The sequence below is a fragment of the Amblyomma americanum genome, chromosome 1 (genome assembly GCF_052857255.1).
Source record: "Amblyomma americanum isolate KBUSLIRL-KWMA chromosome 1, ASM5285725v1, whole genome shotgun sequence".
NCBI classification, from domain to species: Eukaryota; Metazoa; Arthropoda; class Arachnida; order Ixodida; family Ixodidae; genus Amblyomma; species Amblyomma americanum.
Window position 1 is genome coordinate 59,176,242 of NC_135497.1, and position 24,006 is coordinate 59,200,247.

A 24,006-nucleotide genomic window follows, 5' to 3' on the forward strand; every position below is an offset into this window, starting at 1 on the left:
CGTGCACATCCGTAGAATTTGTGAGGGGAAAAGGCCCCAGCAGGTTCGAGCGTCCTCCGAGGTGGGGCCCCGCAGGATCCAGAAAAGTCGTCCCAGACCGTGCACGTCCGTAGATGTAACAAAAATGGTTTACTTAATATAGGAGAGCAGTCACTGATGAGTATGGAGCTGTGCGGCCGAGGGTCGGGGAGTGGCTCCGATGTAGGCTGCCTACAGACAGTCTACAACTGTTCAAAAAGGTCACCACACGGTCTTCACAAATGACATGACGATCAATATACTTACAATTTATTTTATTTCCAAGCTATGCAGGCAAGGAATATGCAACACATGCACCATAAGAATACACCACATAAAAATAAATGCTGAAAGTAATAGTCCGAATATAGTTGCCTCAGAAGCAATCTTGCGACCTGTTGTCTGCAGTCAGTCATCCGGGCATGTTGACCTGTACAGTGGAAGAAAAAAAAACAAGAGAAACTGAAAAAAAAATTCCCACTCCATCTCTACAAATGTGCTTTAAAACACAAGGCATATATATCCTGGCTATCCCATTCAAGAAAGCTAGTCATGTTTTGGTTTGGTTTTATGTGGTACAAAAACCCATGGTGACTCAGGCCATGAGAGGCGCCGTAGTGAAAGGTTGCAGAGTAATTTCGGCCACCTGCGGTTTCTTACCGTGCACTGACATTGCATAGAACACAGGCCTCTAGCATTTTGCCTCTATCAAAACGCGACAGGCTAGACCAGGATCGAACCTGCATCATCCAGGTTGTAGTAGTAGTACAGTTTATTTGGGACAAAAAATATACAAAATTTGTCCTGGGTGAGAAGGCAAATGGCATTTTTGCCTGATGAGGCCATCCCACCCCTGACAGCAGTGGCAACCACTATAGGCATATTCGAACACATTTGCAGTACAGTACATCGTACAACAACCAATATGTATGCAAGCACACAAAACAAAACAAATGGACAACCCTGAGGACTGTGTGCATGCTTCTGTATATGGAAAAAAAAAAGATTTACAGATTCCCAAATACAATTTACACGTACAACACACAAATGTGTTCCATGACACAACAGAAATTCTTTGACCTATTATTCCATTAGGTACATATGTCTTAGTGTTTTCTTTAGGTAGTGATGGGTAGATTGGTAAAAATTGAAAGATGGCTGGATATTGATTCAATAAATTTGCTATTTGCATACATAATCTCACATCACCAAAGTTTGTGGGAGATCGGGGCACCTGTATTTTATCTTCCTTAAGGAGATGTGGAGTGTGTTTCTTTTTGTACTGAACCTCAATATTTGAACGGTGTAACATATACTGGTGCACGATTTCCAGAAATAACTTATATTTGAATAGCTTACTGATCTCTAGTATGTCATAGATCTTAAATCATGGCAAGCAATGTTCTTTTTTGGTATTTTCGAATACCACATATTGAGCTCTTTTGCAGAGGGTGCAGCTAATCAAAGTTTCTTTGTGTTGTGTCTGACGATACCAGTGAGCAGTATGTTAAACGTGAATGAAAGAGAGCATAGTAAGTTTATTGCTTCACTGGCAACCTGCTTAATATGCCAAAAACACGTGAAGTTCAATTCGGAGAGATTCTGTGTGCGAATTCCAGAGTAACATTTCATGAGTGATAACACCTAGAAAGCAAATCCTCTTAGACTGGTTGATAATGTTATTCCGGAACTTCAATTTGAACTCACTATCTTTGATATATAAATATATTAGTACAGATATATTACAGATATATTACAGATACAGATATATTAGTAAACTGCCATTCGTGATTTGATAGTTCCTGCGAAATGCGCTAAATTCCATTCTTATTTTTCTTGTTATTTGTCTATTGCGCTGACGGTGGGTGATGGTGGTGTTGAAGTCTGAGCAGAAAAGAAGGAAAGAAATGGGAAAAAAGATTTTATACATTGTCACGTGCTGCGCATGGGCTCTGAGGAATAAAGAAGACGTGCGGCGGCTGGAAGTAGAAGAGAAAGTCAAGTATCCTGCCGCCGGCGCACCAGGCTCCTCTCGATCTGCCTTGTAAATATTATTTGTAAATAGAACCTGTAACAGTGTGGTGGAGGTGCTGGGTCGATCACCACGGACCCCTCTCGCAAACGCTGCAGCCGAAGAATCGCCGGATTGCCACCGTTGCCCGTGCAAATGCCCAAGGAAGCCGACGCACGTCCGACCGGCGCCGCAACGCCCGCTTGGCAGCACTACCGTGAGCCGCGGACGTTTTCCGGGAAGGCTGGCGAAGACGTGGATGATTGGCTCACCAATTACAAGCGGGTGAGCAAATACAACGGCTGGGATGCCACTCTTCAGCTGGCCAATGTCGTCTTCTTTCTCGATGGCACCGCGCTAACTTGGTTCGAAAACCATGAGGCATCAATAACAAGTTGGGACCGCTTCATGGAAGAGCTCCGCAGCTGCTTCGGGGATACTGTTGCCAAACGAAAATGCGCTGAGCAGTCTTTGCTTCAGAGAGCGCAAGTGCCTGGAGAGACCTGCACGACTTACATAGAAGAGGTCTTGAAGCTGTGCACAGTCGTTAATCCCAGTATGTCCGACGAGGATCGCGTTGGTCATCTCCTCAAGGGCATCGCAGAGGACGTCTACAGCTTTCTTATTAGTAAAGAAAATTTAGACTCGCCGACGGATATCATCAAGCACTGCCGCACCTTTGAAGCTCTAAAACTGCGTCGAATTACTCCCATGTTCGGTCGCCTGCCTAACGTCACCACCGTCACCAGCGTGGATTTCCACGAGCCTGTGAATGCGGCGACTCTCCCTGACGTCATTCGTCAAATCGTGCGTGACGAACTCTCCCGGCATCAAGATCTTGCGCGCCGCAGTGAGGTCCCGTATGGGAGCTGTTCTCTGCAGGCGGCTCCCGCCTACCGCTCCTCCCCTTGGAGTTTGTCTGCCCAGGCCCCTACCAGTGCTACTCGCATTGATTACAGCGACGCTCCCCGGATCACCCGCCCCGGCCCCAGGGCGCCAGCTCATCCGCAACGCCACCTGCGGCAGCCGGAGTACGATGGTCGTTTCGACACTGGCTACGAGGAGTGTTATCCCGAGTGCCCCCCCGACCCACCACTTTGTTACCGCTGTGGTATGATCGGTCACATCTCTAGATTCTGCTGTCGCCGGGGCCAGTTTTCCCGCTCCCAGCGCCAATGGTCGAACCCTCGCCTGAGTTTCAATGCGCCTGTTCATGACCGTGTCTTCACATCGTCTCAGCGCCCATCCAGTTACGCGCCACCACGGAACGACTCCCCTGCCTCTGACCGAAGTCTGACTCCACCTCCGCACCGCTCTCGCCGCTCGCCTTTCCCCCAACGTCGTTCCCCACCGTCCCCGGGAAACTAGCGTGTGCGGCCGATGGAGGTGCGGTCGCCGGATCATCGATAGTGCCAATTCCTCTGCCCATTGTTATGTTAAGGAACCGCCTTGAAGTTTTAGTGGACGGTATTTGCGTCATGGCCTTAGTGGACACTGGTGCCACGGTGTCAGTGATGAGTTCAACTTTCAAGAACCGTCTGGGTCGTAAAATAATGTTCGCTTGGGATCGTGCTGTTATATTCCGGGGTGTAGGGGGAGAATCATTGGTTCCGATTGGTATTTGTTTTGTGAATGTAGTGATCGCTGGCCACATGTTCCGAACTGAATTCACGGTGCTCCCTCATTCTACGCATGACATCATCCTCGGTATTGACTTTTTGCACCAGTGCGGCGCTACTCTCGACTTCCGCAGTGGTGGCATATCGTTAAGTCCTGGCCTTCGGTCAGCTCTCATAGAAGACTCGCCAGTGGTTGCCCAAGTGTTTTCTGTCTCTGAAGATACCGTCGTTCCAGCAATGTCTGCCATATTCGTTCCCGTTGTGTCCTCGAGCACGATTTCTGATGCCTTCGATGCTGTGGTGGAACCTTGTTCCCTTAACTGTGCAAAGAAAAGTGTGCTAGTACCCCGCAGCGTCGTCCATGTGACCAAGGGCCATGCCACTCTTTGGACTGTCAATCATTCCAACGAACCTGCAGTATTACCATGTGGTTTAAATCTTGCTGGCTTTGAAGAACGTTTTTCTGTACCAGTTGCCGCGATCACTGACAACGTGTCTCGTCCAACTAGACGCCGCGATCTGAGCGACTCTCAATTCCTAGCCATGGTCAACAAATCCCTACCCACTAGCGACCGCCAGGTACTAGTGGCCGTTCTTATGAAGCATGCGGACGTGTTTGACTTTGGTCGCGACCAACCACCGCCGATTCCAGCTTCCCGTACCCATCACATGATCAATACTGGATCTGCACAGCCGATTCGCCAGAAGCCATACCGCGTCTCGCCTTCCGAACGTCAGATAATCGATGAACAAGTCCGTGACATGTTGCACCGCGGCATCATTCAGGAATCTTCAAGCCCGTGGGCTGCTCCAGTGATCCTTGTCAAAAAGAAAGATGGCACTTGGCGATTTTGTGTCGACTACCGCCGGCTTAACAATGTCACAAAGAAGGATGTTTACACACGCCCTCTTACTTTGATACTTTGATACTTTGATACTTTGACTTCTTCATCCATTCCTTTATTGCCGCCTTTTTTTCTTCTTTATACCGCACAGCTCAGGAGAAATGTGAGAGCATTGATGCCTATAGGAACAGGGACCGCGAAGGAATCATTCCAATAAATATCAATAGATTTTTCCATCGTTACTGAGGCTCCAGAATAAATTTTGTGCTCTGGTGTCAACTGAAGGCCCCGGGGCTAAAAGGGGCTAATTAAGGGTCCGCTGCCTATTCTAGCCTGGTCTCATTCCGTGTGTCTATCGGCGACATGCTAAAGCTATCACCATCACTCGAGTGGGCGCGAGCTCGGCTGTGGTGGACTGCTCGAGGCGCGCCGTAGCGAACATCAGCGCGTGGAGCAGCGGCGGTCCGGTCACGAGAGGACCGATGGTCATCGGCAGGAGCCCGAGCATTCCACGGTCAAAGGCAGACACTCGCTACTCGTCTACACGGCTCACCTGGTCAACACATGGCTGGAGAACGTAAGTGGCGATGCACCGCTAGGCAGAACTCCTATAGATGGCCGCCAATGCCCAGACGCGTTACGATCGCGGGGAGGGGCTCTCGCCAGACGTCGACAGTGCTACTTCTCGGGATGGCTTCTGGAACCGCCCGATTCAAGCTTTGCGCTGCCCTGCAGCTTGTGCAGTGCGAGGACCTACTGGGGTTAGAAAGCAAGACTCACGTCGGCGCACAGCTGCCCTTAATTGCTGCGCGGTGCACGAAGGTGATAGACAAACGCGCTGAATATAACCAACCTCTATTAATATAATTATTGTTCCATTTCCTTTCCTAAAAAAAACAAATAAAACAAGTGATCCGACGGCGTTCATAGCGTTCATTGACGTTGACAACTCAATTTCACGAAAATAAAGGCGCACAACCGGCTCCGTGGGTCAATCGGAGACCTTAATATCGCTTTCACTTTGTATATCCTGGATTAGCTGGGCTAATCCACATTAATTTTTTAATGGATTTCCCAGAGTCTCAGTCTACTGATGTCAGAGCGGTGCATCAGAGCTTAGTGTTACTAGGGAAGGCACCCGCACCTCCGCTACTGCACCATCGCTACGGTACAACCACTTCCCTGTTTCATTCCCTCCTTTATACCCGCCGCGGTGGCTCAGTGGTTAGGGCGCTCGGCTACTGATCCGGAGTTCCCGGGTTCGAACCCGACTGCGGCGGCTTCATTTTTATGGAGGAAAAACGCTAAGGCGCCCGTGTGCTGTGCGATGTCAGAGCACGTTAAAGATCCCCAGGTGGTCGAAATTATTCTGAAACCCTCCACTACGTGATCTATTTCTTCCTTTCTTCTTTCACTCCATCCCTTATCCCTACCCTTACGGCGCGGTTCAGGTGTCCAACGATATGAGAGAGAGATACTGCGCCATTTCCTTTCCCCAAAAACCAATCAACCAACCAACTCCCTATTTTATCCCTTCCTTTGCGGCACGATTCGGGTGTGCACCGAGATAGGTGAGACAGTTACTGCGCCATTTCCTTTCCTCAAAAACCCATTTTCAATCTCCAGGCACCCGCAATACGGTCAATTGACGTGGCTGCCACCACACTAATCGCATAACAGCCGGAATGTTGGTTTGCGGCTTAACTGAATTCTTCTAATAAAGATTTCATGCAATGCTTTAAGTGCATTGCCAGTAATGAAAGCAACAGCGGCCTTTACAAAGCTGCAATAAATGCATAACCTAATTATGACAAGCAAGCCTTCACTAATCCCAGCGCTAAATACGAACAGCTATTGTCGCGTGCGTTGAGTCCACCGGCTCCGATTGCAGTTCGAATGGGTGTTGTTGCTACCTCCTCGATATGTTGTACATGACTGGTTTCAGCTGTTAGAGACGCGTACAAGAATCGAACGTGAACTCAGTGTGCACTGCATTACACGATAAGAAGAACTTTATTACACCCAAAAAAAGAAAAAAAGTTATGTTGATTAGCTCATCTAATCCAGGATATACGAAGCTAAAGATGCCGGCGTTCACTGTGTTCATTGGCGTTGGCGTTGGCAATGTTCCAGATGGCGGTGGATTTGAGCAAAGGAAGGGCGCATAACTGGCTCCCTGGGTATGCGGACGCCTCATTCGTGCTTTGATACATGCGGCGGTGGTGAGAGAGATGTGGCCTGGAATCATTAGCGCTGAAAGCGTTGTGACTGACATGCGGCACTGCAGCGTTCATTTGATGATCAATCTTTCGCGATCAACCATTAACTGCATGCCACCTCCCAGCGTGGCAGGGAGGGCGCGCCACGTACATGAAAGCGAGATTGAGGTCTCCCAGGTTGTGCGCGTGATTAGTTCATTTTAGAAGAATTAAATCACACACGCGCACAGCACTGTGTAACCTACACAGTGCTGTGCGCGTGTGTGATTTAATTCCTCTAAAATGAACTAATCCTACACAGTGCTGTGCGCGTGTGTGATTTAATTCCTCTAAAATGAACTAATCACGCGCACAACCTGGACACATTTCTTATTGTGTAAATAGTTTGTACATATTACTTCTCCCCCTGTCCTCTATTCCTGTCCCCTCACCTCTTTCATTTCATTTCTCCATTCTGCCTGCTGTCCTTTATTTCCGCTGCCCCAGCTCAGGTGCTTCAGTATCGATGGCAGATGCCGGGGCTAGCAAAAATCTTTTCCTTCGTTTTTACTATTATTTTTAATAAAACCACTACCACCACCACCACCACCACTTACCCGCGGAGCCGATTGTGCGCTTTTCCTTTCGTGAAAATGAACGGCCTTTGAAAGTTGTCAACGCCAATGAACTATATGAAAGCCGTCGGCACACTTCCTTTGGTGTTTCAGGAAAGGAAATGGCACAGTAACCGTCTCACATATCTCGGTGGACGCTCCAACCGCGTAGTAAGGGAAGGGATAAAGGAGGGAGGGAAAGAAGAAAGAAAAAACTGATAATTGAAAGTATAATTTTGAGGAAAGGCGCGGCGCTGCGCAGCGGCGGTACACCTGTGGCTGGGTGCTACCAGGGGCGCATGCGCAGTAGTGACTAGGGAGCGAGAGAGACAGAGAGAAACGCGGCAGCGGCGAAAGGTCAGGCGACGGAGTCGGCGGCGGCCACCTGCGCCGTGTGTAACGTCTCTCGTGCTCCGACATACGCCGGTTCGCGCGAAGCGAGGCGTTCACTAGCGTAGTGAAGCTTTTCGCTTCAAAAGCGCTTCGCGGAGTAGGGGTTAGCACGCTGCCTTGAAACGGGCATGTCCGGGAGATGAGTTTGGGAAGATACGAGACTTCATAAGAGAAAGGGGATGGGGGCCGGAACATATGAAAGAGGTTTGGAATTCTCGGAGAATGAGTCATAAGCAGTTTTGAAGGCAAAGGTGTGGAAAACACGGAAGCGTCAAAGTATTCTTGCAAAGCCCCAGGAGAAGCATCATAAAACAATAAATAAAATATTATGCAAGCAAATTCGCATACGGGACATGTGGCAAACAAGCTAGGTTTACATGCGGCTAACACCATTTGTCAGTAGATTTAATCTCTTGTCGTCGAAGAATCCTCCAATTTTTTGTTGGTGTGGAAATTTCACGCAAAATGTTAAACAAACAGAACCGTGTCGAACTGGGGCTCGAAACTATTTCTGATGCTTTTCATCAATAAAGGGAAGGTTCTAAAGGAAAAAAAATCAATATTCGAGCAAATAAAAAAATACGTCAGCAAGAGCTATAGCCCTCAATCCATGTTACGCAACAGAACAATAGAATGCACAAAAAACGACATTTGTAACATTACGATCTGCAGAAAAGGAAGGAAAAAGCAAATCGAAAAACACAAGGCAAGGCGCGATCACAGGGAACGACGTACGGAAGTGTAGGAATCTCTTAACGCGTGATCGCGGGCGGTTATGAAGCGGCGGCCTAATATTTCGCGCGTGCGCAACTTATAATTGTAAATTAGAAGGCCACTGCTTCGTTTCTGGACGTTACCATAATTGCGCGCAAAGTCGGCTTAGGGAATGCACTTGCACTAAGTTATTACGTTTGGTTTAAGATCTCCATTAAGCAGACACCCACTGCTCAGTGGGGCAGTGACTTCTCTAGTGTCAAGCAAAAAAAGCGATTTTTTAATTAAAAAATTTATGAAATGAAAGTCATTTGATTTTTTTTACAAGGAAGCCCTCTTTTGCTGGCTTTCAGATACTCGCGAAAGCAGAGCGTGCAAAAACGCTTTCAAATACATAATTTTTTTAAAATAGGCAGGTTATTATCGCAGAAATTGTACAAAGGCGACAGCGTGAGCTCTGTCTGTGCACTTCTAAAAAAGTGTTTTTTTTTCTTAGCGGCTTCGCTAAGCCATATACATAGTTACACGAATCATTAAAACTGGGTCATGCCAACGCGCATTCGTTAATTACTAAATTTATGAGACATTCTAAAAGGAATTTTAGTGGTTAGTTGCAGCGAACGGACGGAACAAAAGTCGATGGCAGCAGCATCATTGCTATACAGTGAGCGAATGCGTTTGGAATGCTTCCGAATGCGTTTAGAAATTGTTGCGAAGCACCTTAGAACTCAACTGATCAGCGACGGAGCCCGCGGCAGACGTCGGCGCGCCGCGCCTCGACGGCGTTGACATATACTCCTCCTTTAGTTTCTCCTGTACTAGAGCTCCCTCTGGCCGGCGCGATCTGCTAACAGCTTCGGTTTCATTGAGTTATTTCTCCATAACTATGCTCTATCTCCAACTGCGCAGTCGGAAAATATTCGTTGTTTATCCAACTTCACACATAAACTGCGAAAGTATTCGGTAAGAAAAAGTTGAATAAACTTCAAATTTTTGAACTCGCACAAACCCAGCCCAGGAGCTCGAACGAGTTTTAGCGCGTTCGAAAATTATAAACTGCCGTGATGGTACTCAACAAAAAATCAATCTTCTACCCAGTATAATAAATGGTACAATGTTCATCAACATCCGCCATATACATTTAACATTGCATAAGCGGTGGCAAGCCAAGGCCAATATAGCCAGGTTTCGAAAATGGCTTAGCCAATTCTGGCAAAGAGTGGCAGAACTCTGGCTAAGATGGCCCATGATGGCCATGATTTGATGACGGCACATCAGATGCTCATTGGCAACTCTGGGCCTACTTAGGGCCACGCTTAGCCATTTGCTTTCTAATATTGGCCCGCTGTCATGTGCTACCTGAGATAGCCTTCATAGATTACGAGAAGACACTTGACTCAGACGGAAGCTCAGCAGTCATGCCGGCATGTGTAACCAGGGTGTAAAAGAGGCTTACATAAAGGTACTGGAAATTGTCCATAGCGGTTGCTCAGCAAGCATTGATCTTCCCAGGGATACTGATAAAATAGCAATCAGGAAGAGTGTCAGGCAAGGAGACACGATTTTTCCAGTACTATTCACCGCGTGTTTGCCGGAGGTATCCAGAAAACTGGATTGGGAAGAGCTGAGGATGAAAGCTTATGGAAACACCTTAGCAGTTTCCGATTTGCAGATAACACTGTCTTGCTGACTAACAGGCCGAACTCCAAAGAATGATCGAGGACCTAGAGAGAAAAAAAATGGCAGTTGCTTAGATCGGCTATGCCAGGCTATACGTATAGCGCGAGGTACGTTTCCCTGGCTGAGCTTGTTTTTCGGAAAACCTAATCGTGTGATCAGTCACACGACGGGCCTCCACATCCTTTTCTGTTGGTTCCCGTTGACTGACGCCTCCAATGCGCTCCATCTCGGCTGGTATGCGCCGTCTATTATGCTTGGCAGTCCGGCACCTCCATTTGGGAAGGCGTTCTTCTCTCTGTTCGGGCGTCTCCGCTGCTCTCTTCGCCTGCTGCCGCTCAATCTCTTTTTGTTGGGTAGCCAACTGCCAGGCGACAACCTCAGGATCGGAAGGGTAAATCTTCCCTTGACTATACCGCTGTTTAGACGCGGATGGGCTCTCCTTCTCTGCATGCATGTCAAACATTGTGATACAGACGCCCAAGACATCTCCGCCTTTTATACGCAATGCTACGTATGAGACGCGCGCTTCGGGTGATAGAGCGGCGTGCGGCGAGGCGGCGACAAAGAATGCAGCGCAGCTGTGGGGTACCTCTGGTTACCATGGTATCGGCGCATGCGCACAACTGTTCATCCGCATGACGTCACGCTCGGCTCCGTCGGTGGAACGGGCACGCGGCCGCGGCGAGGGCGAAGCGAATGCCAAACCTTGCTCCTCTCCGGTTGCCATGGTAACGGCGACAGCACAACTGGCCTCTCCCATGTACTGCGATATGCTCGACTGGTAGCCCAGTGTAGCTCTCGCTGCAAAAATATAATAGCGGGTGTAAAAATTAGTATGAACAAAACATTGGAAGGGAGACTTAAGCGGCGCCTCAAGGGTATAACGCGATAGCGTAATTGGTTAGTTGTCTTATATGCAGAAGGTCATTCTCTACTTTATATTCATACGTAGCTTCCTGGGAGTCCTCATACGCCTTCTGGTGCATTGGTGCAGCGGTTAAGCAATGCGCCACGGCCCTGCGATGGAAGGTGCTCCGAGCGGCGGGCCTTGTGCGGCCCATGCTGCTCTTCTCGAGCGACCAATAATTACTTTAACTGGCATGTGCCACCTGCGACGGTGGGAAGTTTCCTCACTATCCAGTGGGCAGCTTCTGATGAGGAATGAAGGTCACGTGACCTATGTGGCCCGCCTGCCTCCGAGTTTTCTCTCTGGGAACCACCTCTCAGAGCCATGCTCGTGATTTTTCTCCCACAAAGCCGACGCCGGATTTCATGCAGAACGGGGCCTATAACGTTACCGTGTAAATATAATGTTCAAAAGTCTCCGAAGGGAACAATATTTTACGACAGTCCGCGAAGCATTGGAAGCGGTGACGGAATACATCTACCTAGGGCAGGCAGTGGCTAGAGATCCGGAAAACGAGAGTGAAATTACTAGGAGAATAAGAATGCGGTGGAGTTCATTTTGCAGGATCTCTTAGGGGATGAATAGCAGTTTACCAATTACCCTCAAGTTTAGAGTACATAAGAACTATAGCTTACCAGTGCTCTCATATAGGGAGGAGACATAGGGGCTAACGAAACGGGTTAAAATTTAATTGGGGGCAGCACACAGAGCTTTGCAAAACAAACTGATGGGTGTAACGTTAAGAAACAAGAAGAGGGAAGAGAGTTGGTCTGGGAACAAAGGCGACTTAATGACATCCTCGTCGAACTCAAGAAGAATAATTGGGCACGGGCAGGACATGTAATTGGAAGGCAAGATAACTAATTGTCACTTATGGGTAACAGGCTGGATTCTGAGAGGGGGTAGCTGGGGTCATCAAAGACTCAGGTAGACGGATGAGAACAGAAATTTTGTGAGCATCAAGTGGCCGCCGCTGGCACAAGACAGGGTTGGTTTGGAGCGATATGAGGGAGGCCTCTGTCTTAAAGTGGACGTAGTTAGGCCGCTGCTGCTGCAGTTGGTGATGATAATGATGGCTGTCTTCTTTGAGATTTCTGTGCCTACCCTCTGCCACGCACCGAGAACGACGAGATCGCCAGACACGTTACCATGAACAGATACCGCTATTAAAGGGGGACGTAGGCACCTTTTCGCGGGCATAAAATCGGCTTGTGCTGCTGGAGGAAGTAGGCAATAAAAGAACCGTCGTCAATCGTTTCGCAATACGAACGCGAGGAGGCAGCCTCAGGTGCGTGTAGCGGGCCAGCGCGAAAACTCGTGAAATCTCAAAGGCAGAACCACTGGACGGCAGCGCCACCTTCCGAGAGAATCTGCAAAAATTACTTTGGTCTAAGAGGGCTGATCAAAAAATACTCCTGAGACAAACGCTCAGAATTCGGACCTTAACGGGAGTTTGGTCACAAAAATAAATATAAACAAATGCACGTTAGGCCGTTTAAGCGATTTCATAGTGCTAAAGTCTTCTGTCGTTAGGCTATACAGTCTTATCCGATGCCAGTGTTCAGTAATGTTCCATTCAGATAATTTCCACTTTATCAGAGAATTTGAGGAGTAAAATTGGGCTAAGAGGAAATTTTTATAGAGTTTCATGAAATTTTTAGGGCCCAAATTGTGTTTTTTCCCGCAATTTACGGAGTTCTCGAGTTCCTGGAGGGATAAAGACCTTTGAGAAGATACTTTAGGGCCTGAGGGAATTTTCAGTATCTGCATTGGGCACCACTGCTAGTGGTTCACATTAGCGTTATGCGTAATCCAGTGTAAAGTGACTAAGTAGTTCGTTACTAATCCTTCTCAGCTTTGAGATAGTGTGTGCGGATAATTGGTTACGATGATCACACCAATGTTGTGAGCAGTGGTTCAGAAACCCAGTAGACAATGTACACAAAAAATTGGGGGAGGGGGTGAAATGTATTTGCAATGTGTACTGATTCTACTGAATCGAGTAAGGATTGAAGGTACATTCTATAAGCTTACGATGTGAAGAAATCGGCACCATGGAAGACGTTGACAAAGTGACCAAAAGGCTTTATTGCTCCAGTCTGATTCTCGTACCGCAACCAAAGTTGGAACCCATGCTGGTAGCCAAGGACTGTTTGCCTCGCTGTTCACTTCGCTGGCAGAGTAGTCAATCTCTCGTGATGTGCCGGGAACGTACTGAAAGACTACCTGGGCATTTTCTTAATCCGCCATGCATACACCAGAACTTATAAAACCATTGGTCTCTGCGGTAATAGTCTCGGCAACTGTGTCCGTCGCGAATTTTGTCTGATTTTCCTACGTTTCCTGTCTCTTACGTTTGAGGCCCCCTTGATTTCCTCATTCTTTGACCAGTTCTTGTTTCTGTGGTTTCTTCTTCAAAGTTCGTTTCACTGGCTTCCGACGGGAGTGGTAGTTGAACTTCTGGGTGTAACAATGTCTTCGGAGCCTTGGTCGAAACCAACTTCGTGTCCATTTTAGTTGCTGTCTTCGGGGCTGTTTTCATGATCTTGTCCTTTTTGCAAGCGCTTCTGGTTCTTGCATGGAGGCCACTCCCTGTATCCCAGGAGCTGTCTTCAGCCGGGTTTTGGTCACTGCTGACTCTTATCTTCTGCTCAGCTCCATGACCGGGGCGCTCAGTCTTAAGCTTGCCCCCAGTTTTGCTCCCGGATCCGAGTGTTTTTTTGCTGCTGCTGCTGCTCGACTTCCGGCGACGTTTTGGGCTTCCTTCCTCTTCAGCGTCGCTGTTAGGTTTGCGCCGTGAAACGGTTTCGCTTTCTCCGTCATCAGAGCTCGTTTCTGACAGTGTGGCAGAGGCTCGGTACTTGGTGTCCTTTTTATCGTGCTGGTTGTCGCCACTCGACTCCCCGGTACTGTCTGAGCACTCACAAATGGCTGCAGGGCTCTCCGATCGACGCTCCATTTCAACTTCCGCGGTGTCAACGTCGTCTTCGCCTGCCGATTTCCTCTGAGAGCGAACATTACGGGAGATAGTCGATATCTTGACGCCACTAGTCAATGGCTCACCTCTGCCGCTGTCCTTAGGTGTCACCTTCTTTCGTGCCTTACGAGTGGTGACAGCCTTAGCTTTCCCCTTGGAGGTACCCGCAACCTTCTTCTCTCTCTTTGATGACCGTGCTGAGTGACTGTATTTGCTGCTGCAACGAGTATTCGTGGCTTCCCCAGGGCACGCACCTTGGGCCAAGGTTCTGGCGGCCCCCGTACTTTGCCGTCGCGTTCCGAGCCTCCGCGTCCTTGCGGTCAGCTTAGGTGGCATGGAGCGTCTTTGTGGCCTGGCCATGGCGCTTCTTCAGTTGTCTCTGGCTTGTAGTCTCGATGTCTCAGGTGTTTCCCTCGAGGATACCGACGACCCCGGAGCACACGCGTTGCTCTGCAAGTCCCTGGAGATGGCAGTCGTCGTTTCCTTCCAATACCACTGAGCGTCGTCCACCGCTCCCAGCGCCTTGCGTATTAGCAGTCCACCGACACGGCGTTCGAATGAGCAGACTTCAGGCTCCTAAATGTGAACAAGGCCTCGTGAATTGGCGAACGAAGCTCCCGGTCGTGGCGCGGCGGCACGTGACACGCGAGCCCCTCCTTTTCTTCTCTGCGGTCGGCGGACAGGAAATGAACAGTGCAGCTAAAATTCTCCATCTATATTCGACGTCGGCTTAGTTTTCTGAGCTTTCCGAAGAAGAAAGATATGCAGAGTGGTATGGTTTATAAATGCATCAGTACTGAGCAGCAGCCAATTCAATTTAATTATTTATTTATTTTAGAATACTGCAGGCCACTGGTTGGCCCAAGTAATGGTGAATTCGCGCCAACGACACGTGGACCAAAAAGAAGAGGTGCGTTACAGACTGACAAGTCGGAGCTCTTACTGAGTTTAACGTTCCCTGACTAGAAATGTGGCTTATTTCCCGATGAAATAATCCTACTTTTCCTGGACTTGTAATCTCAGCTGAGCATGTTTGGAAGGTGCACCACAGATGTCCTACAGAAATATGGGAACCATATGGCGCTCACTAATGTAGAGCGCCGGGCACCTAACGATGAAGTAGAAGGTTGCTTCAGTCGTTTTTCAGCAAGGTGTAGTTTTCCTTGGTGTAATGCGTAACTTCCTAATTTATACATTTTCATGAGACTACCGGCAAATTACGCCCTATGCGCGGACCGCTGTTCAGTATCCCACCTTAATACCCTGTAGTGGGCCGGTGGCTGTGGTGTTGTTTTGCGCACCATGAAGTAGCGGGTTTTATCCCTTATAATCGCATCTCTCTTTGTATTATTGGGGACCGAAAATTAAGGCTTTCGCGCAACTACCTCGTCATCTGACAACTCTCTACCACGGGCTTAGTCTGAACTCTGCGTTTACAAACAGCAGTCGATACCGCCTGGGACATTCAGTCCGCACTGTGATAACAGCAGCTCAACTGCAACTGCGGAACATATTCTTTCTGCGGGCGAATTGCAAGCATGCCCGTGTGCTGGGAATGCGAGTGAACATTGGAGAACCCCAAGCGGACTAAATTAATACGGAGCCCTCTATTACATTTGTCCCTCATATACCATGCTCAGCTTTGCGACGTAAAACCGCACGTGCCATACCATATCTTCTACTGCCCTTCTCTGCAGTGGCATGCATTGATAATTTGACCTTCAAATCATTGGAGTTTTATTGGTCCAGATTGTACGCCAGCCGACTCGTGAATCCCGCAGTTGTGATTCTATATTAGATTTGGCATTTGCACCTCGTGCTCTTAGTGACTGCACTGTACTGATTGAGCAAGGGCTTTCTGACCATTATCTTGTGAGCATTGCCGTACCTTTTCACGCGCGCAGCGTACGCAAACAGCAACAAGTATGTACATTCAAAGATTACATGCGCGCTGATGATGCCCTCATAATACAGCACTTGGAAACATGCCTTATAGGTTTTGATGGAACGGACTCATGCGCACTTTTGACCAAATTCAAGGAAATCTGCCATTACTGTCTAGATAATTTTGTGCCTACAAAGTGCAAAAATGTCCGTAAGCAAACGGCTTGGATGAATCGGAACATTATTCACCATAAGCGCAAAATAACATGACTGAAAAAAAAAACCGTGCAACCTGATCTGATCTCGGAGCTTAAAGGGGCACTCGCTGGCGGGGTACGCAAATCAAAAGATTATTACTTCAAAATATCTCTCCCAAACTTCATAAACAATGACCCGAGCAAATTCTGGGGTTTTATAAGGGACACAAAGAGACCGGTTTCTGAGGTATTATTTGCTGATACATTAGTAAATAATCAAAGGGCCATTGCTCACCTTTTAAACGAATACTTCCACAGCGTGTTCACGGTGTCACAACCATACACACTTGATGATGCACTTGCCTATCCCTCTGAAGCGAATTTTATTACTTATTAAGGTGTGCTTTCAATGCTTCTAAACTTCAAAACTAAAACATCGTCCGGCCCTGACAATATTCCAAACATTTTTCTCCGTAAATATGCTGAATCTGTTGCCAAGTTTCTTGTTATTATGTTTCGCACCGCATTGTTGTCAGCGAAAGTGCCAAGTGAATGGAAGACAGCCCGAATTGTGCCCATTTTTAAACAAGGTGACCGACTCGTTTTAAAAAAAACTACCACCCTATATCATTACTTTGGTCCTGCTGCAAGATGATGGAGTATGTTATCGCCACCCGCATTAACGAATTTTTAGAGTGTAATTCGGTAATTCGGTACTAACAAATTTCCAACACGGTTTCCGGAAATGTTACTCTACCGTGACGCAGCTAGTATCCGTACTTCATTCCTTTGCCTCAGTACTAGATATTAATGGTCAGATTGATGAAATCTTTCTAGACTTTAGCAAGGCGTTTGACATAGTCCCCCACAGGAGCCTTATATTAAAATTACACTCCATTCGCCTCCCACATATTCTTATTTCTTGGATAAGTTATTATTTAAATAACCGAAAACAATAAATCGGTCTTGGTGGACAACAATCCGGCTTTCTTCCTGTTGTGTCTGGTGTGCCCCAAGGAAGCGTTTTGGGGCCTTTACTGTTTTTGATGTACATTGACGATATTATCAATGAAGTTGTGCCCGGTGCTCAGATCAGACTATATGCCGATGACTGTGTGTTATTTCGCGAAATCTCGAGTGCTCGTCATCAAATAGACCTGAATAAATAGCCTCACTAATATAGTGAACTGGCGCAGTCGTTGGGGGATGCTTTTAAATACGGACAAGACTGTTTCTCTCTACATTACTCGTAAAAGGAATCCGATAAAACATGCATATATTCTTGGGTCATACCCGCTTAAGGAAGTTAATTCGGTCAAGTACTTGAGTGTGACAATCACTCATGATCTGTCATGGAACGCCCACATTGACAACATCTGCTCATCTGCGTTCAGAAAACTATGTTTCCTGAGACATAAACTTCGGAATTCCCCTCCCAACGTAAAGCTTCTTAGTTATCTATCTTTGATCAGGCCAAAACTCGAATACGCGTGCGTAGTCTGGGATCCGCATACAGCATATATAAGATTGAAAAAATACAAAGGAAGGCAGTTAGGTTTGTGTTCTCCAAATTTTCCAAATCTGATTCACCTTCCGAAATAATGCAGTCTCATGGTATCCCCCCCGCGTTGAGTGTCGTCGTAAAGGTACCCGTTTAGATTTTCTTTCCGTCTTGCTCAAACGTAAGTTGGGACTTGAAACATCATTATATCTTTTCCCTCAGCCCGCAAGAAGCACCCGCCACTATCGCACCAGCCTATTAGCACCATACTTCGCACGCACAAATGTGTTCAAATTTTCTTTTTTTCCGCGCACAATAGCGGACTGGAACTCTCTGCCCCCCACGGACCGACATTGACATATTTGACATGAGCCATGCTTTGTAACTGTATGCATATGTTTTTTTTCTTTTTATAAACAGCAAGTTGCCATGTCATTTTTCTGATTCACTCATTCTGTACAGTGCCCGTCCTGCTTGGACATAACCATGGTCTGCAGTATGTACATAAATAAATAAAATAAATAAATAACAATTATAATTCTTTTTGAATCACCACTTGACATCTCTATACTCAGATTTCAGGACCACAATATTCTTCTTTTCTTATTCTAATTTCACCACTTTTATAATGCTTATATTTTTGGGTAATGTCTATTTTCCGTTTTTCTCCAACCTACTTTTTGGAAAATAGGAAAAGAGAAATAAAAAAAACAACTCCTAATTCCGTTTACATTACGTAGTGTAGCGTGTCGGAGGTAAGGGGGGTCTAACACGGCGGCGAAAATCTCTGCTCTATCATTAGAAAATTACCCCTCTCTCTTCTCAGGTACAGTGCGCATCATGCCCATTTATTCAGAATTTACTCTCGCCTGCACTGTTGAGTCTGGTTCGTCGTGGCCGCCCGCTACCATTTTCTCAGTGTTTCACGCGGGGAGCCGCTGTGCACTTTGTGATGCAAGAAGCTACAGGTTTTTTAAGCTAACAGGAGGAATAACCGGTATACGGGCATTCATTGTGACGTATGAGCCAAATAGCCGAAATTTACACTATTGTAAAAAGCGTGTTATTTTGTGGAAGCAGTGCCTTTTTTTCTTGTATACTTGTATGTCTCTGTAATAGTAGCCCTAAAGGGACTCATACCACGGCATGCAACGGACGAGGTCATCTGCAAAAGAACGCCTACGCGGAATATTTGTGCGGCACTTGATCGCCTGTTCGACCTCAATATTTTTTTTTTTGCCCACTTTGTAACCAGATGTTTTCTATATCTACCGACCCGTATATGTACCCATATTTGTTTTCTTTTTTCATCCCTTTCCTCACTTATTGCTGTATCATGATCATGGTGTCATGAAACTAGCTCTGCGAAAAAAACAGTGTAAGAGGACCATGGTTAGAACACCGCTGCCAGGTGTTTCTGCCGAGGAAAAAAAAAATCCGAGTGTCGATGGAATTGAATAGCCAGGCTTGGTGTGCGGCCCGATCCCGGCTACCGGAGCCGACAACGCACCTATGATTTGGGCACCTCGGTTTAGTACCTGTCACCACCTCCTATATGAACACGCCAATGAACCCCCGACCGTCAATACACGGTGGCTACGGAGCAACTCACCAAAGCGTCGGTCACACCGACGACGCAGCGGCAGTGCTAAGAATATCCGGCTTCGGACAGGCTGCCATTGGGAACTCAACCTGGCAACGGTTAACACTAGAGCATTATCCACTGAGGCTAGCCTAGCAGTACTGTTCGAGGAAACAGCGGGCAATAAGTTGGACGTCATTAGGCTTTATGAAGTTAGGAGGACAAACGAAGCATACACAAACTTAAGAGGGGGCACGTGCTATGCTACCGTGATTTAGTGAACCGTCGAGCGATAGGCGTGGAATTTCTGATCAGTAAGTATATAAAGGGTGGCAGTTATCTTAATAGAGTTTAATACAAAGTGTAAATTCAAGGCTGTACAGGCCTACGAACCTACATCTCGTAATGGTTACGAGATAGTGGAAAGGTTCTATGAAGACGTGGAATGGGATCGAGATTTAATGGTCAGGTCTCGAATTACGCTGTAGATTTGTGTAGGGGACTGAGGAAACTAGTAAAAAAGAAGCACATCAACGAGTTAGCACTAAGAGGGAACGTAGAGAAATTCAGAATCTTGCTGGAGGAGAGATATTCCGCATTAACGTGGGGCGATGACCGTAGTGTTCAGGAGACGAATGATAATCTCACAAATATCGTCACGGAATGCGCATTATAATCTAGGGGAAAGGGCATCTAAACAGTACACTAGCAAGCTCTCTTAAAAAACAAAAGACCTGATTAAGAAGCGCTAAAGTATGAACTCCTCTGACCCCATAGACAGGATAGAGCTGGTAAAACTGTCAAAGATTATCAATAAGCGTAAGGTAAACGACGTAAGCAATTATAACATGGAGAGTGTCTAGCAGGCTCTGAAGAATAGAGGTAGCCTAAAAGTGGTCAACATTGATTTTGTCATTGGAAGAAATAATTATGTACGCCCTAAAAGACAAGAAGGGCACTGGAATCACCAATAAGAATAAGATAGTTGAAATAGCTGAATAATTCTACGCAGATCTCTAAAGTTGTGGAAATAACCAAGGTGCTAATGATGAAGCCAGTAGTGAAGACGAATTGGACATCCCATTGGTAGCAAAAGAGGAAGCAAACGAAAACTTGATATGTAACGCAGAGGAGGAATGCGGTTGATAAGCATCAGGTAACAGCAGGTTTGTTGAAGGACGGCGGGGACATTGGGCTAGAAAAACCTGATGCCTTACCACCGCAAGATTACCGGGATCATAGAAGAATGCTAACATCATCTTAATCTCTAAGGCTTTAAGAAGGGGAACGTTAAGAATTTGAAAAAAATTGCAGACTGATCAGCCAATTGTCCGTTCTTTGCTAGGTATTTACTAAAGTAATCGTCAATCAAATAAGATCAACCTTAAACTTCTGTCAATCAAATGACCAGGCTGGCTTTCAGAAAGGCTACTCGACAATAAACCCTATTCGCACCACCACGAAGGTGATAGACAAGCGCGCTGAATATAACCAACCTCTATTAATATAGTTAGTGTGCCATATCCTTTCCTCAAAAACCAAATAAAACAAGTGATCTGACGGCGTTCATAGCGTTCAGTGACATTTACAACTCAAATTCACGAAAAGAAAGGCGCACAACCGGCTCCGTGGGTCAATTGGTGACCTTAATATCGCTTTCACTTTGTATATCCTGGACTAGCTGGGCTAATCCACATTAATTTTTTAATGGATTTCCCAGACTCTCAGTCTACTGATGTCTGAGCGGTGCATCAGAGCTCAGTGTTACTAGGGGAGGCACCCGCACCTCCGCTACGGCACCATCGCTACGGTACAACCACTTTCCTGTTTCACTCCCTCCTTTGTACCCGCCGCGGTGGCTCAGTGGTTAGGGCGCTCGGCTAGTGATCCGGAGTTCCTGGGTTCGAACCCGACCCGCCGCGGTGGCTCAGTGGTTAGGGCGCTCGACTACTGATCCGGAGTTCCCGGGTTCGAACCCGGCCGCGGCGGCTGCGTTTTTATGGAGGAAAAACGCTAAGGCGCCCGTGTGCTGTGCGATGTCAGTGCACGTTAAAGATCCCCAGGTGGTCGAAATTATTCCGGAGCCCTCCACTACGGCACTTCTCTCTTCCTTTCTTCTTTCATTCCCTCCTTTACCCTTTCCTTACGGCGAGGTTCAGGTGTCCAACGATATATGAGACAGATACTGCGCCATTTCCTTTCCCCAAAAAACCAATTATTATTATTATTATTCGAACCCGACTGCGGCGGCTGCATTTTTATGGAGGAAAAACGCTAAGGCGCCCGTGTGCTATGCGATGTCAGTGCACGTTAAAGATCTCCAGTTGGTCGAAATTATTCCGGAGCCCTCCACTAAGGCACCTCTTCTTCCCCTCTTCTTTCACTCCCTCCTTTATCCCTTCCTTTACGGCGCGGTTCAGGTGTACAACGATATATGAGACAGATACTGCGCCATTTCCTTTCCCCCAAAACCAATTATTATTATTATTACTGCGCCAATTCCTTTCCCCAAAAACCAACCAACCAACCAACCAACTCCCTCCTTTATCCCTTCCCTTGCGGCGCGATTCGGGTGTGCACCGAGATAGGTGAGACAGTTACTGCGCCATTTCATTTCCTCAAAAACCAGTTTTCAATCTCCAGGCACCCGCAATACGGTCAATTGACGTGGCTGCCACCACACTAATCGCATACCGGAATGCTGGTTTGCGGCTTAACTGAATTCTTCTAATAAATATTTCATGCAGTGCTTTAAGTGCACTGCCAGTAATGAAATTAACGACGGCCTTTACAAGGCTGCAATAAATGCATAACCTAATTATGACAGGCAATCCTTCACTAATCCCAGCGCTAATTACGAACAGCTATTGTAGCGTGCGTTGAGTCCACCGGCTCCGATTGCAGTGCGAAGAGGTCGGCGTGCTTTCTCCTCAATATGTTGTACATGACTGGTTTCAGCTGTTAGATACGCGTACAAGAATCGAACGTGAACTCAGTGTGCACTGCATTACACGATAAGAAGAACTTTATTACACCCAAAAAAAGAAAAAAAAGCTATGTTGATTAGCTCATCTAATCCAGGATATATGAAGATGAAGATGTCGGCGTTCATTGTGTTCATTGGCGTTGGCGTTGGCAATGTTCCAGATGGCGGTGGATTTGAGCAAAGGAAGGGCGCATAACTGGCTCCCTGGGTATGCGGACGCCTCATTCGTGCTTTGATACATGCGGCGGTGGTGAGAGAGATGTGGCCTGGAATCATTAGCGCTGAAAGCGTTCATTTGATGATCAATCTTTCGCGATCAACCATTAACTGCATGCCACCTCCCAGCGTGGCAGGGAGGCCGCGCCACGTACATGAAAGCGAGATTGAGGTCTCCACTTACCTGCGGAGCCGATTGTGCGCTTTTCCTTTCGTAAAAATGAACGGCCTTTGCAAAGTTGTCAACGCCAATGAACTATATGAAAGCCGTCGGCACACTTCCTTTGGTGTTTCAGGAAAGTAAATGGCACAGTAACCGTCTCACACATCTCGGTGGACGCCGGAACCGCGTCGTAAGGGAAGGGATAAAGGAGGGAGGGAAAGAAGAAAGAAAAAACTGATAATTGAAAGTATAATTTTGAGGAAAGGCGCGGCGCTGCGCAGCGGCGGTACACCTGTGGTTCGGTGCTACCAGGGGCGCATGCGCAGTAGTGACTAGGGAGCGAGAGAGACAGAGAGAAACGCGGCAGCGGCGAAAGGTCAGGCGACGGAGTCGGCGGCGGCCACCTGCGCCGTGCGTAACGTCTCTCGTGCTCCGACATACGCCGGTTCGCGCGAAGCGAGGCGTTCACTAGCGTAGTGAAGCTTTTCGCTTCAAAAGCGCTTCGCGGAGTAGGGGTTAGCACGCTGCCTTGAAACGGGCATGTCCGGGAGATGAGTTTGGGAAGATACGAGACTTCATAAGAGAAAGGGGATGGGGGCCGGAACATGTGAAAGAGCTTTGGAATTCTCGGAGAATGAGTCATAGGCAGTTTTGAAGGCAAGGGTGTGGAAAACACGGAAGCGTCAAAGTATTCTCGCAAAGCCCCAGGAGAAGCATCATAAAACAATAAATAAAATGTTATGCAAGCAAATTCGCATACGGGACATGTGGCAAACAAGCTAGGTTAACATGCGTCTAACACCATTTGTCAGTAGATTTAATCGCTGGTCGTCGAAGAATCCTCCAACCTTTTGTTGGTGTGGAAATTTCACGCAAACAGCTAAAACAAACAACCGTGTTGAACTGTGGCTCGAAACTATTTCCGACGCTTTTCAACGATAAAGGTAAGGTTCTAAAGAAAAAAAAAATCAATATTTGAGCAATAAGTAACGACGTCAGAGAGCCATAGCCCTCAATGCATGTTACGCAACAGAACAATAGAATGCACAAAAAACAATATTTGGAACATTACGATCTGCAGAAAAGGAAGGAAAAAGCGAAACCAAAAACACAGTGCAAGGCGCGATCACAGGGAACGAAGTACGGAAGTGTAGGAATCTCTTAACGCGTGATCGCGGGCGGTTATGAAGCGGCGGCCTAATATTTCGCGCGTGCGCAACTTATAATTGTAAATTACGAGGCCACTGCTTCGTTTCTGGACGTTACCATAATTGCGCGCAAAGTCGGCTTAGGGAATGCACTTGCACTAAGTTATTACGACGTTTGGTTTAAGATCTCCATTAAGCAGACACCCACTGCTCAGTGTGGCAGTGAATTCTCTAGTGTCAAGCAAAAAAAAGCGCTTTTTTAATTGAAAAATTTATGAAATGAAAGTCATTTGATTTTTTTTACAAGAAAGCCCTCTTTTGCTGGCTTTCAGATACTCGCGAAAGCAGAGCGT

The 24,006-nt window shown here is 47.0% G+C and overlaps 1 long non-coding RNA gene and 1 other non-coding gene across 3 annotated transcripts; one reads left to right on the forward strand and one right to left on the reverse strand.

Annotated features, from left to right (window-relative positions):
* Positions 1–278: 278 nt before the first annotated feature.
* Positions 279–22,787, reverse strand: LOC144112858 (uncharacterized). Of its 2 annotated transcripts, none has more exons than XR_013310506.1 (3): positions 22,527–22,787; positions 10,692–10,893; positions 279–448 (listed from the first exon to the last, which is right to left on the reverse strand). It is a non-coding gene; the product is annotated as an uncharacterized LOC144112858 (long non-coding RNA). The 2 variants fall into 2 exon arrangements; XR_013310505.1 differs by having other exon boundaries at positions 10,682–10,893.
* Positions 21,057–21,128, forward strand: TRNAS-ACU (transfer RNA serine (anticodon ACU)). The gene has a single exon. It is a non-coding gene; the product is annotated as a tRNA-Ser (tRNA).
* Positions 22,788–24,006: the final 1,219 nt, after the last annotated feature.